Genomic DNA, 17,747 nt, shown 5'->3' on the forward strand with positions numbered 1-17,747 from the left:
TCAATCACCCCATCAGTGAACTGGATGAGATCTCTGGGGCCCCTGATGGGCAGACTCCCCGGTCTACAGACTCTGCCTGGCCCCTACGTTTAGTGGGGGAGGATTTATAAAGCCGAGCATTGCTATCAGCAGAACACGGCAAGGGCTTAAAGGGACTATCTGTAGGATTTGGACATGTATAATAAGCTCAATCAATTAACAAGTTGTATTTAACAAATAAATACCTTCAAAGGAAGGAAGGGACTATGTCTAAGCACAGATAATGGCAAGAATTTCTGTTCCTTCATAGATTTATAATTGTTATGGTTATTTATGATTATAAATTACATTAGTATATGATTGTTATATGCTGTCTCAACCCACGGAACTCGCCCTACAGCGGTCTTAATGCAGAGCTTGAGGAGACTGCAGTTCACTTACTGGCCAAAAGTGGCAGTAATGAGAAGGAATTTTGATTCTTAAACTTGGTAACGTTAAATGACGGGTTTACGCCTCGTTTCCACATACGTATGTTTTTCGTATCCGTGCTTCCGTCCATTTACGGAAGGAGTCGCTAGTGTTTTACGTACGGACATGAATTTATTGACGGACAAAAGATGGGGGAGCGTATGATAATGGCCATTTTTAGGAGACCGGTACTTTGGAACATGAGGATCGACACATACCGAGATAAAAACAAAACCAACCAGGCTTGGAAAGAGATCGGCGAGGAGTTTGGCCTGCCAGGTACTTACATGTTTTGTGAAAAACATAAAAACTTTCATACGGTACCTCCGTAAAACGACGGCGAAAGTTACATTTTTTGAACGTATATTACGGACATACCGGACAGAAATTTTACGGAGGGGAGGAGTCTCGGAGGAAAAACGGACATTACAGAGAATCACATAGGAATTAATGGACTTTCGGTCGGAGACGGTTGGATCGCATACGAGAATGTACGTATGTGGAAACGAGGCGTTACGCCTCGTTTCCACATACGTATGTTTTTCGTATCCGTGCTTCCGTAAATTTACGGAAGGGGTCGCTAGTGTTTTACGTACGGACATGAATTTATTTACGCCAGCCAAAAAGATGGGGTACGTATGATAATGGCCGTTTTTTAGGAGACCGGTACTTTGGAACATGAGGATCGACATATACAGAGACAAAAACAAAACCAACCAGGCTTGGAAAGAGATCGGCGAGGAGTTTGGCCTGCCAGGTACTTACATGTTTTGTGAAAAACATAAAAACTTTCATGCGGTATCTCCGTAAAACGACGGCGAAAGTACAATTTTTTGAACGTATATTACGGACATACCGGACAGGAATTTTACGGAGGGGAGGAGTCTCGGAGGAAAAACTGACATTACGGAGAATCACATAGGAATGAATGGACTTTCGTTCGGACACGGTTGGATCGCATACGATAATGTACGCATGTGGAAACGAGGCGTTAGCCCTTTCGCACAACAGAAAATATTTATTTTACAAAAATAACCCTTCAAAATTGTATTTGTATTCTTTGTTGTCTATTTTTAAGTCTATTATGTTTTCCCTGATATGTTCCCTTGTTTCTCTTTCACCAGCCCTTTCTAATGTCCCCATTCCCCCCTCTCTCTCTCTCTCTCTCTCTCCTCTCTCTCTCTCTCTCTCTCTCTCTCCTCTCTCTCTCTCTCTCCTCTCTCTCTCTCTCTCTCTCTCTCTCTCTCTCTCTCTCTCTCCTCTCTCCTCTCTCTCTCTCTCTCTCTCTCTCTCTCTCTCTCTCTCTCTCTCTCTCTCTCTCTCTCTCTCCTCTCTCTCTCTCTCTCTCTCTCAGCTGTCCTTTCTCTACGTCTCCCCTCTCTTGCTGTTACAATGTCGCAGTGATCGCAGCAGATACCCAGCCAAGCGTCATGTGTTTTGCTCTTCCGATAGCATATGGTGAACTATGCTGGCCCACAGAAATCATCAGTGTTTGTGTCGCACCGTCTCCCTTTTTAAGATCTGAGCAGATGGGTTCCTAAAATGAACTGCTGACAGAGATATTCTCGGCCCCAACAGCAGATCTCCACGCAGGTTTTAGTACACATTCCTTTCACAGTAAGGCAAGTTGGGTAATAACCGTTTTTTTTTTAATATACGCCTCTTTCTCCATGTGTGTGAAACCCTCTTGTAAAGGGTAATGTAGGGCAATGTAAAATGCCTGACCACATGAATTTCAAACTACAAATGGCTCAGCTCATTGCCAAATAATATTGCCTAATTCACACGTGGATAGCGTTTTCTGCTACAACTTCAGAAACGCTGAGTCGTCATGTAAATTTCGGCAAAGAAAACTTAACACACATATGGTATGCGGTCCTATGGCCGCAACACCGGGTCTATTTAATGATATGCGGCATACATTACCAAACATCTATTCCTACCAGTATTGTATACATTATCGTTATCGACTTGTGTTCATAATATGTATGTGTCCCCCCCTGTAAATATACATTGCCATGGACTATACTATGTGTTACGTGTTTAGTTTGCACACACTCACGTTTTGTTTTGGAAGGCTGGGATATAGCCTACTTTGCTCAAGTTTATTATTGTTACTTTTATTTTAACACATGGCATAGCCTACTGCAGTGTTCATTCATGCAGCCCTTATGGAAAAAAAATGTTTCCACAATCATCATAATCTTTCAATCAGGCAAATTGTTTGCGTGTTAGTGCTTTGTATAACCTACTGCTGTGTAAGCTTGTGTTGCAGTTCCGACCTGCCATCGTACGTCAAAATAGCAACACCAACTGCGCTATCCACTCTTGCACTTAGACCAGGTATTTTTCGGTCAGTAGCGCAACTGCTTTATCGATCTGTAAGATAGCACCATGTATCATTTGCGCCAGAACACGCCTTTGCTTTTCGCCGACACGCCTCTCAGGGCGCAAGTGTAGTGGCACGAGTTTGCTGCAGGGGAAAAACAGCTTTGGGCCAGGTGCAAACTAGCAACCATAAATGCGTCGTGGTAGAAAACAAATTGCGCTGGGTGCAGATTTTTCCATAAGGGCTGCGTGAATGAACACTGTAGTAGGCTATTCCATGCGTTAAAATAATAATAATAACAATAATAAACTCGAGCAAAGTAGGCTATATCCCAGCCTTCCAAAACAAAATCTCGTTTTAGGGTAAATTATAACGTTGTTAAATTATTTGGGAAAGAACAGCTGATACAGCGGTAATAAGTTGTACTTTTAAAACAATTCTCTGCAAACACATATTTTCTTGACCCAGACATCGTGTACAAGCCCATATCTTTTAGGATTGATGAGTATTTCATCGTGAGAAAACATTGTTTTACCGCAAGTGATTCAAAGAATGAATTTAAACACGCAAACTAAACGCGTAACCCATGATACAGTCCATGGCAATGTATATTTACGGGGGGACACATGCATATTATGAACACAAGTCGATAACAATAATGTATACAATACTGGTCAGAAACGATGTTTGTTAATGTATTGCAGCATATCATTAAATAGACCCTCTGTTGCGGCCACAAGACCTAATATCATCTAGGTATTAAGTTCTCTTTGTTGAACTCTCCATGACGACTCAGTGTTTCTGAAGTTGCAGCAGAAAACGCTATTCCATGTGTGAATGAGGCCATACTATTTGGCTATAAACTGAGCCATTTGAAGTTTATAAATCTGTCTCAGCGGAGACTGAAAACCCAATTCATGAACTCGTCAGGTTCAATTGCACTGATGGCTCTTAAAGGGGATGGGAGATGGCACTCTCATTGGTTTATTGCATGTTACGTCCAAAACACACCTACGGGTATTCAGACCAACCCATTTTAGATTTGCGTCGGACGCCAGAGTCATTTATCCGCCGGTGGTATAATAGCAGCAGCGCCAGAGATCCGCCCACCAAGCTACTTGCGTCTTGAACTTCTCCCTTGCGTTTCAGACCGTTAAAATAGGGCCCTTAGTCTCAAAGGCCACATTTTAAGACAGCCAGTTACGCACGTCCTCTAAAGGGTCAGGAAGAAGGGCCTTTATTATCAAGGAAGAAACCTTGAGAAGCATCCGGAAAAGGCATCTCTCCTTTTGGTTTGGCATGCAGTAGGTGCTGAATGGCAGTCCTTGTCTTCATTGACTCACAAGATAGAATCGTAACAATTGTGTCTGGTTAGATCTAATAACCACAGGAACATGGTCTTCATGCCTATGAATTTGTAATGTTATGCAGTGTAATGTTTGTTTTCATGGCTATTCAGACCAATCTTTGATATAACGACAATAAATCTGAACAGACACTGCTTCCAATTCTTGGCATTCTCTGATTCTCTTGACATAACTAGCAATAATACTAGTTATCGATACCATCAAGCATAATGGGGGAATATTCACGATTTTCTTCCCCATAATACTAAACCTTCTGTTTGATAACAACACATATGCCACGTTTGACATAGCCGGACAGACTTCGCTGCGAACCCCCTTTGGGTAGAAACAACCACTTGTCATAAACACAGACTTGCTAACTTGACCGATATTGTTATTTTACAATTCGATTTTTTGTTTATTGCTGAGACCAAAGTAATTATTCTACCTCTGAGTTTGGGAAAACAGAGTAATTCACTCAAACATGCACACCCACTCACACACACACATACACAGGGATGACTATCATCAGTTACTAACACTTTAATTGGATTGTCCGTGGAGGACGTTAATAAATAATAAACAGGTGTTAGGCAATAAATTGTTTCTTTTAACAGAAGAAACGCCACCAAACTACCAGGGGAGAGTGATCTCTGAGACGGACATCTGGACCAGGGAGTGATAGTTCCACTCCAGTACTTATTCAAAAATTCCAAGATAAATTTCTGGCATCTTTGTCACTACTCAAGACAATTATTATTAACTAAAAAATATATACCAAAACTGTATCGCTGTATTTCATCGCCAACTATTATACCTAGTATGGTATGATGGTAAGGAATATATAATATTGTATTATATATTCGTATGTGTATTATATATATAATATACATATAATATTCATAATATATAGAATATAATATTCACTTTCAATGATATTTGAACTTGCACAGAATCTATCTAGACCTTGTTTGTTACTTGAATTTATATTTGCGGTTCATGATATAAATAAATAAATAAATCCATACATTTATTTATTTATTTATATGTCATATAAAGCAAATATAAATGTAGGCAGAAAACAAGGTCTAGATAGATGTGCGGTAGATCAAATAGGATTGAAAGTTAACCCTGCATGGGATTAGTATGGCAGGGAGCACCACACACACCCGGGCAGCATCAGAAGGCAAACAGATCATTTTTCAATCATACGTACGAAGCCAAGGCTGCTCAGAGTGAAGATGCACTCAGAGCATAGGCAGGAACTGAATAACTTTCATCATTCTAGTGTGCATTCCATACATTCAGGTAATCATGTATTAAGCTGTAAATCTACCTGTGCTCCACCTGCTGCACTGTAAAATCATCTTTCCAAAGCAACATAGACCTTCTCTCTACTTTTGCGATGCTGATTCAAATGCTGATCATGACCTTGGTGCCTCGGCTGGTCGTGTTTCTTGCACTGCTACGCCTCCTTCTACTGTAACTTCCCATGGCACAGGATCAGCATTTTGTCAATCAGACATTAATATATACAGTGGCCTCTGACATTCAGCCACCAGGGCAGTGTGTAATACAAAGACACAAGTGTGTCACTCACAGCTTTGCCTCTTTTTGGATCTACCATCGGGCAGTAGCCCCATCAGCCAGTCATTGTCCAGACCGTTTGGTTAGAATCATTCAGCAAAAGAGTTGGTGGATCCAGAATTAGGATGGATGGATGGTATACACATACATATTTAGACCACAGTCTTCCAGTTCCCAGTTCCAAACATGCTTGACTTAGCACTACAGTCTACAGACTTTCAATGCCTCCTCCATAAAGACACTTTATCCAGCGAGAAGAGGGGGTTGGCGTAACTCCATTCACAGGTTTTATTTTTGTTCAGTCCCTCTGGGTGATGTGGCTTGCCATGACCTCAGCGTGTGTTTTGTTGAACCGGACAATTAACCCACACTCTTGTCAGCCCATTCCTCTGGGAGGTATGATAGCTTTACCCAGAGAGCACCTGAGTTTTTCTCTCTTTGTATTTGCTGCTGGTTTTAAATGTTAGCTATAATAGCTAACTGGCCATTGAATTGATTTCTGACTGGCTCTGTCAAATAATTTCCCCGTCTTTTCTGTTCAGCACAAACATCTTTAGAACCATTCAAACATCTGAACAAACCCTTCATTACGTTTGGGCCTCCGAACATTAGGAAGGTAAATTGGCGTTAAAGCATATTAAGGGCGTAACCTCATTCCCAATGTCTTATGAGATTGTGCACCACCAGAATGAAGTTATTAAGACCACTTTAGGTGACACCAATGAAACGTTGGCACTTTGCAGGGAACTTGAGTTTGTTAACGATGGAGCTTATAGAGAGAAAAAAAAGATACTAAAAGGGAATTCGTTGCGAAAGCTGTTAGGCCAATTCCCCATAGTGCCATTGGTGTCATCCTGTAGCAATCTTGTAAGATCTGTCGGAGCAGATGGACACTCCTCATGGAGTTCAGATGAAACCGCAGTAATCCGACGGAAGAGAGAAAATGTCCGTCTGGTAAGCAAAGTCGCTCCAGTCAGGCGGAATGTAGACACAGGTGGACGGCAGCACCAGGAGGTGATTATGGGACCCGTTTCAACCCTTTGTTGGATCCTTCAGTCTGTTCATCTGCTTTTTTGCATTTGCCTTCCTTCCTTCCCTCGTTCCAACCATTTTCTGTGTTTTCTAACCATCAACTGTATTTTCTTAAGAAAATAAAAACACAAATAGATATAAAGAATCAATAAGAGAGAAATGTTTTGTAATTGTGTATTGGATTTTGAAAATTATATCAAATAGAGAATTCTACATATCCTTAAATGGGTTGCATTCAACCATCATTATGTGACCTATTCTTTGATCATTAGGAAACTGATTCTGCAAAAGTGATGAAATGCAAATCATGTGTTAGACAGGATTGTAAGTTTAATTTACAGCCTGGGAGCAGAGGTATGTTATAATATTAACAAGTTTTCTGCAGTACAATTTCTTTCTTCTGTGGTACAATTTGTTCAATAGGTGGACCTGTGGATAACTGTGGAACTAACAAGCGAAAAACATCCCCTTTTCCTTTCACCGTTTTTTTCATCATTCTGTGACAGAGACTTGTGCAGCAAACATGGTCATTTCAGAAACAGCGGTTGGCTGGTTGCTGCTGGCTTGCTGACAAATTGATTGGCAGATGCATGGTGGTTATGGGAACCCTGGGCAGAGGCGGTTTTGGTCACGGTAACCACGGCGACTGTGGTTGACAGTGACAGTTACACAGTAGGTCCAGATGGGACAACAGTGGGGGGGGTGGAGGTGGTGGAACCGTTGCCATCCACAACCAGGCGAAAAAAGTCAAAACAGTCCAAACATCTACAAAAAATAAAAAGCTGCAGGTTTAAACCTGTAGCAGATAACCATTTGCTGTGGACATATGTTGTGATCATGCACCCTGGTGTTTTTGTTTTTTAACAGTGTCACAGACTGATCAGCCATATAACTATGAAACCACTATTGCAAGTGAACGACTGAGTCAATTTATTTCTTTAAGAGGAATAGGGATGAAGGATAAATAAATAAATAAAGGATAAATGGTTCCAAATTTTCACCATTCCACAAAACATAAAAACAAAGTTTATTTTCATATTTCTAATTTACAAGATTAAATCAAATCCGGGATGATCAAATCACATTCCTCCCTTTTTGGCAATGGCTATTTTCATATTTCCATGTTTTTTATTTTTATTTAACCTTTATTTTTTCCAGATAAAACATTAAGAACAGTTTCTTATTTACAATATTGATCTGATTCATGTGGTACCTACCAATATGTTGTGGTCATTAATCCAGCCTGTTGTTTCCAGGCTGATCTTCGCTTACACAAGGCTAAAAGAAGTGGGTCAGACTGTCCCTGAAGGCCTCAGGTTTTACCTTCCCACGTCTAGGATCCAAAGCACCGACCAGCCTTTCAACATCTTTTTATATTTATTTTGATCTAGTGTTTTTCTCACCTATCATCACTGTGACTTGAAGGTTGTAATGGTGTCTGACTGTTTTATGTGTGGGGGGAGGGAGTTCCAGAGCCCGAGTGCTGAACAGCTGAATGACCGGGCACCCATTGTAGTGAGTCTTGATGTGGGGATACATAGTGGTCCAGCAGAGGTTGAGCGGAGGGAGCGGGAGGGAGTGTATTCTTGGAGGAGGTCGCAGAGGTAACTGGGGGCTAGGTTGTATTATTATTATTATGTATGTGTATTTACACAACAGGAATCTATACTGACTATGAACTGCCACTACTGGTGACAAATCGTGTAATCCGTAGTGCAATAATCATCATTGATGAGTTTGTTTTGAAAAACTTGAAAACTTTGAACTATGCAGTTGTTGAGATTATTGTGGAGGATTTCATCATGGATTTCAAATCAACTACAAGTTCTAGGAGTGGACTTTGATATTTCCTTAATGTTCTCATAAGCAACTCAAACTTTGTAAAACAGTATTACCAGATGGAAAAACAAACTTAGGTGTGCAAGTAAAAGTTAAAATTGCGACAATTCTGTAAAACAGCAGCCCTTTTCATTGGCGGAAACATGGATTCTATCCTTTCTGTAATTGCTTGTTTGAAGCGTCTCATTTCCCAGTGCCAAGGCAAAGTTCACATGCTAATGCGACCTCAGCCATGATCCTGGATGAGCCTCTGTACAGAGGCACTGTGCACATTGAGTAAATCCACCCAGTTCCAGCCATCAGATCTTAGACAGGATCTCAGGGTTTTCAGCCGCGGGGCTGAAAAGCCCGGCTTATCGACCAGGCTCAGCCCCATCTGGATAAGAGGGGGTCACAGATATATTCAGGAAACATTTTGTGACCGAGGGTTTGAATTTTGTTTTGGAGGGGTGTATGTGTGTGTTCGAATCCCAAGGTCAGTTGTAGGGCAAGTAGCCTAACCCCTACCTGATCCTTGATCACAATGATGTACTGTCCATGCTGTTTAAATGATCCCCTCGCATCGGGCGTAAAAAAAAGACAAATTACAATCACAAATTATTCAAATGAAGACAAATAGAGAGGCAGGGAGACAGAGAGATTACATATGCTTTGGCAAGATAAATCCACGTTTTCCATGCCAATATAACCCTTTAAATCCTGAGAGAGATACACAGACACAGAGAAACCTAGGCGCAGAGAGATTCAGAGACAGACAGACACAGAGACAGACACAGACACAGACACAGAGAGAGAGAGAGAGAGAGAGAGAGAGAGAGAGAGAGAGAGACATAAGTATGGCGACTTTCTTATGATAGTTGATGGATATTTTGATGGGTTTATCATTACGCGATACAGACGCTGGCACGACAAATCGATGTTTGACTCCATCCTATTTTCCCACCATATCCATTACCTTCGCTAAGCAGACATGTGTGTGTGGGCAACTGACTGATATATATATTTATATACATACTGATATATTCAAACCCAAAGCACAAGTCGTAGACTGGTAGACTATTGACGCACTGGCTGGCTCCTCATATTCTACTCTTCATAAAGACAATTGTTCTCACAATTATAATAATTGCTTTGCCTATAGAAAGTAAATCAATGCCATGCAAAGCTTTTCTTGAAAGAATGACATGAAATTGGAAAATTGTCATGTACATTGAAATAATAGAATGGCATGTAAAATAATCCAAAATTGTTTTGTCCAGCATTTTAAATGGATGTGTAGAAGATATAAGAGTATTTTACAAGCCAAGCATCCAATTCGAAGTGCATTGTGTGTGTATCTGTGAGTGTGGTTGTAGGTGAGTGCATTCAGAGTTAGATTATTAGCAATAAAGGGCCATTAGCAGAATAATCACGTAAATCATTTCTTTCAGAGACTGTCCGGCTCTACCGCAGAAGCAGCAGTAAACGGTGACATTTTGCTGATAACAGCTTTTAAAATAAAGGAAAGAAAAGGTCAGCACCATCTCCTTATTCTCGTAATCTTGTATATCATTTTTTCCCTGCGATAATCAAGAACCACTCAAAATTCAGTAATGAGGACGCTACAAAAGGAGTCCAGTTCTGAAACGCGAACGTTCTTCTAAATGTCACCTATAGTAATCCTTCAGCTAAGGTCAAAGGTCGAACTGAATCCAAAAGAGAATCAAATTCCAATGATTGAATGACAAGAAAAGTTTATCACAAGGGAACCCTTGTTGGAGGGTGAATAAGAGGCTAAAACATTTCCCTCAAAAAAAAAATTGAAGTAAAGATTTGTTTAATTACAATTTAATATTATATGAATAACTATATGAATAACATATGCTAAGTAAGACACTTTTTAAAATCGTTTCATGGTTACCATATTGAAACTTAATATCGCTCTCAAATGACACTTTTGCATATATTTTATTAACAGACTTGATTTGATTTTCCATTGAGACAGCAATAGCATGGATGCAGTTCAAAGAAAGCCACTCACTGCATGTGACACCCACCAAAACCATTGCAGAACCTGTCAAGTGCTGACCCCCTCTGCCAGGGAGGATCAGTGTCTCATTCCCCCCCTCTCCTCATCTCCACTGTATGGATCACAATAATGTTAGCGCTGACACGCCTTTCCTCGGCCGTTCATCTGAAACAGAATAGCATAAGCCATTTACCAGCCGGCCCACCATGATGGATGGCCCGGCCCCCCCAGCAAAAGAACCATGGGTCCCATCACACTTCCCTCCTTCTGAGAAAATGTCAAAAGAAAGACAAACGACAAAGTCTTATTTCCCCCTGTGTGACGTTTCAATGAGAGTTCTGTGTTTGTGTGGGAAAAGAGAGGCGGTGAAAATGGGTGGATCGCATATATCGTTGTGTTAAGTATTTGTTGTTATTGTTGTTGCTGTTGCTTGTTCCCCCGTATCCTGAATAGCATGTGATTGTCATCTTTTGAGTGCCTCACTTATCTGTACAAGAATAACAATGATTTTCCTCCCTTGACTTATTGATTTGTCTGGTGGCCAAAATTGTTGTCCATTGTGTGTGTGTGTGTGTGTATGTGTGTGTGTGTGTGTGTGCTTGCGTGTGTATTGCTGCTTGTGTTCAGGTGGCTACAGGGACAGATTTGACTGTGTACGGCTGGCAGATAGAATTTATGGCAGTCTGGAAAATGATTTATAGGTGCAATTTTATCATGCTGTCATTTTGCTTTATTCAACAGGGCTTGTGTGTAGGTGTGCGTGCAAGCACTCATGCGAGGGTGTGAGTGAATGCTTTGCCCGCATGAGTGCATGTGAGTTTGCCTCTGTTAATGTGTGAGTGAGTGAGTGAGTGAGTGAGTGAGTGAGTGAGTGAGTGAGTGAGTGAGTGAGTGAGTGAGTGAGTGAGTGAGTGAGTGAGTGAGTGAGTGAGTGAGAGAGAGAGGTCTGCATGAGCGACATCTAGAAAACCCACATTCTCTAAAGGTGACAATTTCCTGTCACTTTCCTGTTTCCTGTTGGAAGAGAACAGGGCAGGACCATATCAGCAGACGAGAATGCGTCATGTGTACTCACCCATTGATCAACGCGCTGTCATCCTCATTTTCCCGCTATCTCATTCTGCCTTTAATTACTCACGGACTGCATTACGGAGGGGTCTCCCCTGTTTGTCACTGTTCAAAATCAGGAAATGATAAACAGTGCTAGTGTTTCAGTGAGTGAGCATGTACCTGATTGACTGACTGCCTGTTTGACTGCCATACTCTGCCTAATTGCCTGACTGACTGGCTGTCTGTCCATCTGTCTATCTGTGACGGACTGTCTGGGATTTCAGCCAGAAAAGAGGGCAAGAGATAAGTCTGTGTTTTTCTCTCAAGTGTTTCTGCTGAGGCGGGAGAGGAGAGTAATCTGACAGACTGAGAGCACCAGCAGTAGCCCAGAACAGCAGCGAGTCAAAACCATCTCTTATCTATGTTGTTATGTTGTAACAGATTCATACTTTGCCTTTGCCATGAGGGACGCGAGGGCCGTATGTCTGAAAAGATAGCAGGATTAAAACCACAGTCATACCGTCGAGCAATTCTTCTGTACTGGGTTCTTCCTGATAGCAGCCAACGGAGGCAGGGGCCAATTTCAATCATGCAGACGCTTTGACGGCATCTTTGTGAAACCCTGGCGGAAGAGAGTAGCATGTTGTGGTTCGCGGTAATTGGCTGCAGAGAGACTATTCTAAGCCATTCATTCTAAGCAGTAATGATCTCAGTGGCTTGTTCACTTACTGTCTAATAGTCCATCTATTATGTATTTTGTATAATTCCACTAAAAAGTTATGCAGGATTGAATATCAAAGCGTTTTTTTGCCCACAGGCTTGTGCGAGGCGGCTATTCAAGGTCTCAATGTGTCAGATATGGAATGATTCCAATGCTGGTTTAAAAAGAAAAGTCAACACTGGAGCCGTCCTTAGAATGCAGCAACACAGCCATGTCCATTTATTCTAAATATTTTTTTGCAGTTTGTGATATCAGCAGACGATCGCAGACATAAGTTCAGGCAGACCACAGCCCGGCTGAAGGACACTGTTGCTTCAACACCTGCCTGTTGTATAAGTGAATGTAATCATATTGCGCCGGACCAAGTGATTAGTGGTAGTTTGCTTGTGGCTACGAATCACTATGCAGTTTGATTGCCTATAGGACCTTGATGACACCTTTAAAACCTCTATATTTTTTGTTCATCAAAACTGCCCCCATCAAATATTGACGGCTTCTAAGTCTCCCGCGACCCAATATGCATTTCAGATGATCCCAAAAGGCTGAAGGACACTGTTGCTTCAACACCTGCCTGTTATATAAGTGAATGTAATCATATTGTGCCGGACCAAGTGATTAGTGGTAGTTTGCTTGTGGCTACGAATCACTATGCAGTTTGATTGCCTATAGGACCTTGATGACACCTTTAAAACCTCTATATTTTTTGTTCATCAAAACTGCCCCCATCAAATATTGACGGCTTCTAAGTCTCCCGCGACCCAATATGCATTTCAGATGATCCCAAAAGGGCCCCGAACCCAAAGTCGGGAAACACTCCACTAAAACACTCCTTCCTCAACTAACTTCCCTCCTAACTTCTACCGTATCACAGGCTTGGCTGAGCAGGACTGTGTGAGTGTTAGACTACAGTCAATAAATCTACTGCTTGTAAGTCAGTATGGAAAACAGCCCCGCTACAATGCAATAATGCCTAATGTTATGTTCCTTGCGCATATTATCCTAATCATATAAGCTGCTGGGATGTCGCATAATGCAAACGGCTAGTGAGCACCTAACAACAAAGGGATTAGCCCAGAACGGGTACATTTCCTTATTTACAGTTTTAAATCAATCCTTATGCCCTGTTGCCTCTCTCTGTCTCTCCTCTCGATCAGTCTTTGTTTGCCTGTCTCTTTCAATTTGAACAATGATTTAATTCAGCCCAGGTGCTGCTGCTGCTGTTGCTTTGCGTGTTCCCAGGTCTCGTCAGCCGGGTGGTTAATAAGCCACTAATACAACATGGGAGCGCCGTGGAACAAACACATCTGTATTCACCGCGGCCTCGCGTCACTCGCTCGCGTGCAACGCCTCCACGTGTGCTTACGCTGTTTGCGCTTCGGAAATGTGAAAACGGATTTCCCCGAGCGGCATATGGAAATTGAACAAGATTTTGTTTGAAGACTATAACGGTATCATAATTAAAGGGATTTGTTTAAAAGTATCAATTACGAAATTCTGAAAAATGTTGCCCATAGAGATTCTGCCTCATGTTGTTTAGTTATATATGATTAGCTGTTCCTATTGAGACAGAAACAGCCTCCTTTGGAAGGCCCTCGGGGGAAATAGTGTATGGGCATCAAGTTGCACAAACTGGGGTAAAGAGCCCTGTGACAGCTGGGCCAGACATCAGCTGGACGGGTAGACACACGGGTGACTAACCTGTCCAACCTGTCCCTAACCCTAACAGGCACAGCTCTCCACGAATTGGTTCCCTTAGATACACTCTTAATTGGAAAACCTTGTAGCCTGGTAGAGTAGTCAGTGGATGTTAAATAAAAAAATAATTAAAAAATAATTGTAATTTAAGTAAGGTTGAAAAAAGACAATGACAAAGGTTTTCATTGTAACTTGGTTGGATCCTTGATCCTACTTATGGACAACAGCAATCATATCATAACCAGACTACTTATTACTTACGACCACGAACATAAACGATCATATCTGACGAGGGAAGCATCATGGGATGGTATGCTAAAGGAGATGTTCGTTTAATTCTGCTTCTACCCAGTTCTCATAACTTATCCATTACACTTCAGATAAAACAATAGAGATAAAAAGAGCAGAGGTGTAGGTGGTATTGGATTCTTTCAAGAGGTTAGAGACACTGAAAAATGAGTCTCTCTGCTTCTTCGCTAGTCTCATTCCATTTTTCACACACACACACACACACTCAGAACACTATGGGGACCCCTAACCCAAAGCCGACCACTAAGCTTTGTGTTTATGACCTTGCTTCGAGCCACATTAGTTTCTGTTGGGGTTCCACAGTGTTGACAACCTGATAGAGAAGTTTGTGTGTATGTATTTGGTGTGTGTGTGTGTGTGTGTGTGTGTGTGTGTCCAAAAGATGCATCATGAAACCCAACCCGTAGAAGGGACAAAATGTCAAGCATTTTATCGATGAACAAGTCTCCTTTTCAGTAAAAGTGCTCTAACATGTTCTCTTCCTTTCCTGAGTGCAGCCAACCATATACCCCTGGTAGTATTTATCCTTCAGGGAAGAATAGTTTAGTCCTAATGGTCTTATACACTTAGCAAAAAGATTCTGGGGTCAATCCAAAATGTCTGCAGTCTGACTGAAGGCCTTCTTGAGCAAAATGCACTAGAGTCCTAGCTGCTCATTCACGACATCACGAAACACAAAATCCCAGTCAATTTGGATAAGACCAAATAGTAAGATGGTATTTTAATGTATTTAAATGTAATCACGTTAATAATATTACCCCAGAAATATGTTTACATATAAATCAGAGGCTACACCAGTAACAAAGGCATACATCAGCCAAACATTACAACCATCTCAATTCTACTTCCTGTTTCCTGCTATGTTTGCCACATGGCTACAAAAGGTCAACACAAAATGCACTACACTTAGTTTAACTTTATTGAGTGAACAGCGCAAAACAGCATTGATACTTGGCGAGATACAAATGACTTTACTTGACATACAACACACACACAACTCACACCCCCCCCCCACACACACACACACACACACACACACACACACACACACACACGATGGAAGATGCAGAGATGCGAGTGGTGGCTGGTGAACGCTGCAGGTGGAGCGGCGGTGTTCTGCATGGAGAACAGGACTGATCAGCATACGCCCTTCACACCAGCTCGCCACAGCACCGGCAAGCATCACATATATCACCGCTTCTCTTTCCTGCTCCGTCAGCGGTCCAGGAGACACCTTATAGCATTATGTGGGCGTGCGCGCGCGCGTGTGTGTGTCTGTGTGTGCGGGTGGTATATTGTGTATTATTATGTTTTCTGATATACGGTTGGGTACAAATGCCCTCCCAAAAGTCACGGAACCCCACCAAGAAGTCACTTGTGAAAGAGCATGTTCTGCGCCATACACTTGCGGGTGTGTTCGTTTGTGAGTGTGTGTGTGTTTGCCGTGTGTGAGAGGAGACATCTGTAAGCGTGAAAATTGCCTTGACCTTAGCAGTGGCCTTTATGTTGGGACCAGCTGGCCGAGTGGACGATGTCCAGAATGATGAATTGAAGGAATGGAAGGGGAGAATTATCTGTTGGGCTGAGGAAACGTGCACTTTGACACGAAAGAAAAAAAAACGAATCTCAGTGATTTTCATGGTGGGAAGCGGTTTCTCTTTGTTGGATGTAGGATGTTATGGAGGGGATTTGGGTGTGTATGTTTGAGTGTGTGTTTGTGTGTCTACGTGCACATGTTTGTCTGTGTATGTGTGGGTGTGTGTGGGTGGATGGGTGTGATAACCGGTACAGAGAGGAATTGACTCTTTAATTATTAATACCGTTTATTTTGGGATCATTTGTTTGCAATCGTGTGTGTGTGGCTGTGTGTTCTATGTGTGTGTGTGAGACTGTGTGTGTCTATGGTGTGTATGTATGTGTGTGAGTGTTGTGTTAACAGTGTCTGTAAACAGGCGGTAGTGTCTGAAGCTATTCACTAGTGGTTGGACTCTCCCCAGTTATTAATCACTTCAGTTTATTCCCACAGTTTATTTTGGGGTCATTTGTGCTCTGGGGGGGGTGTCTATAAGCTGGAATGGGGCCGGGGTGAAGAGGTAAAAGTGTAACTCAAACAAATTTTCTTTTTGTGCATGACTCTGTGTGTGTTTGTATGTGTCTGTGTGTGTGTAAGTGTTAATGTGGATTCATGTTAATGACGCATGCAGATCTGCAATGTGGTATATGTGTGTTTTTTGTTTATCTGTGCATACGTGCAAGTGTGTGTGTGTGGGGGCTGGTCCATCAACATTTCAGCGGCAGACTCACAGCAGGTGGTTCATTACACGCTCTGTAATCAGGCTCATTTAACTTTGCTTCACTTCTAACAACAAAACATATTGGATTCATTGGAGCATAAACATCTGGCTTTCCCCCTCCCTCAAGGATTTGTTTGTTTGTTTGTTTGTATTTATGTTTTCTAAATCAGGATGACATCGACACATGTAACATCTTTGATTTGCGCATGTGTGATTTCGTTTCCTACACACCTTTCCTGGAAGTTGATGCTGTCTTCCTAATGACCAATCGCATGGCCGTGTGAGTAGTCAAGTTACTAACTTCCTGTGTCCAATAGACTCTTTGTTTTAGTCGAATAGGGTGACTCATTCACTGTATACAATAGGATGGCCTATACGATGACTCACTTCCAGTTTGTTTCAAAACTGCTGCAAGGCTCCACACAGAGCAGTGTGAAAAGAAAAACTGTTCAATGTTATTTCAGTCAGGTACAGTCAATTACGCCAAGTATGTCAAATTCTAATCACTAGCAATTTCCCTGCACAAACGAGGAAAGATGTGAAGCGGGAATGGTAGAACATGCAAAAGGATCGGGAAATTAGCTTTCCCCCCGAAGTGAATGTAATTGGATTTGTGTTTCAGTAGATTTGTTTTTATATTAAATTAAAGGGTAAACAAAAAATAAAACAAACAATTGCGATTAACTAAATTGAAGCCCTCTTTTGATGAAACTCTAACTGAATGCTAAACTCAGACTAACAAAATAACTGCCAATGGCTGATCACCTCTTCATTTGGGGACTGTTCCTTGCGAATCTTATTTGTATTTGTGAGAAGATCTTCTACAGACAGGTCAGGACACAGCCCTATGGGCAGTCATATTTCTAGGTGAGGGTGGAGTGGGATAAAAGGCATGGAGATTAGCCACCTTTGGCCCTCTGGCTTTCACCGACATGGGGGGACTCTTTAAGTTCCAGCTGACCCAGATACTAATGGGAAGTATCTGGGTAGAAACGGAGCAAGAGGGAAGGGATTTAAATGTGTTCCCAAAAAATATATAAATATGATTCTGGATCAACACAAAGCAGTGTGGAGCAATTAGGGGAAAATA

This window comes from Gadus macrocephalus, chromosome 6 (genome assembly GCF_031168955.1).
Source record: "Gadus macrocephalus chromosome 6, ASM3116895v1".
Taxonomy (NCBI): Eukaryota; Metazoa; Chordata; class Actinopteri; order Gadiformes; family Gadidae; genus Gadus; species Gadus macrocephalus.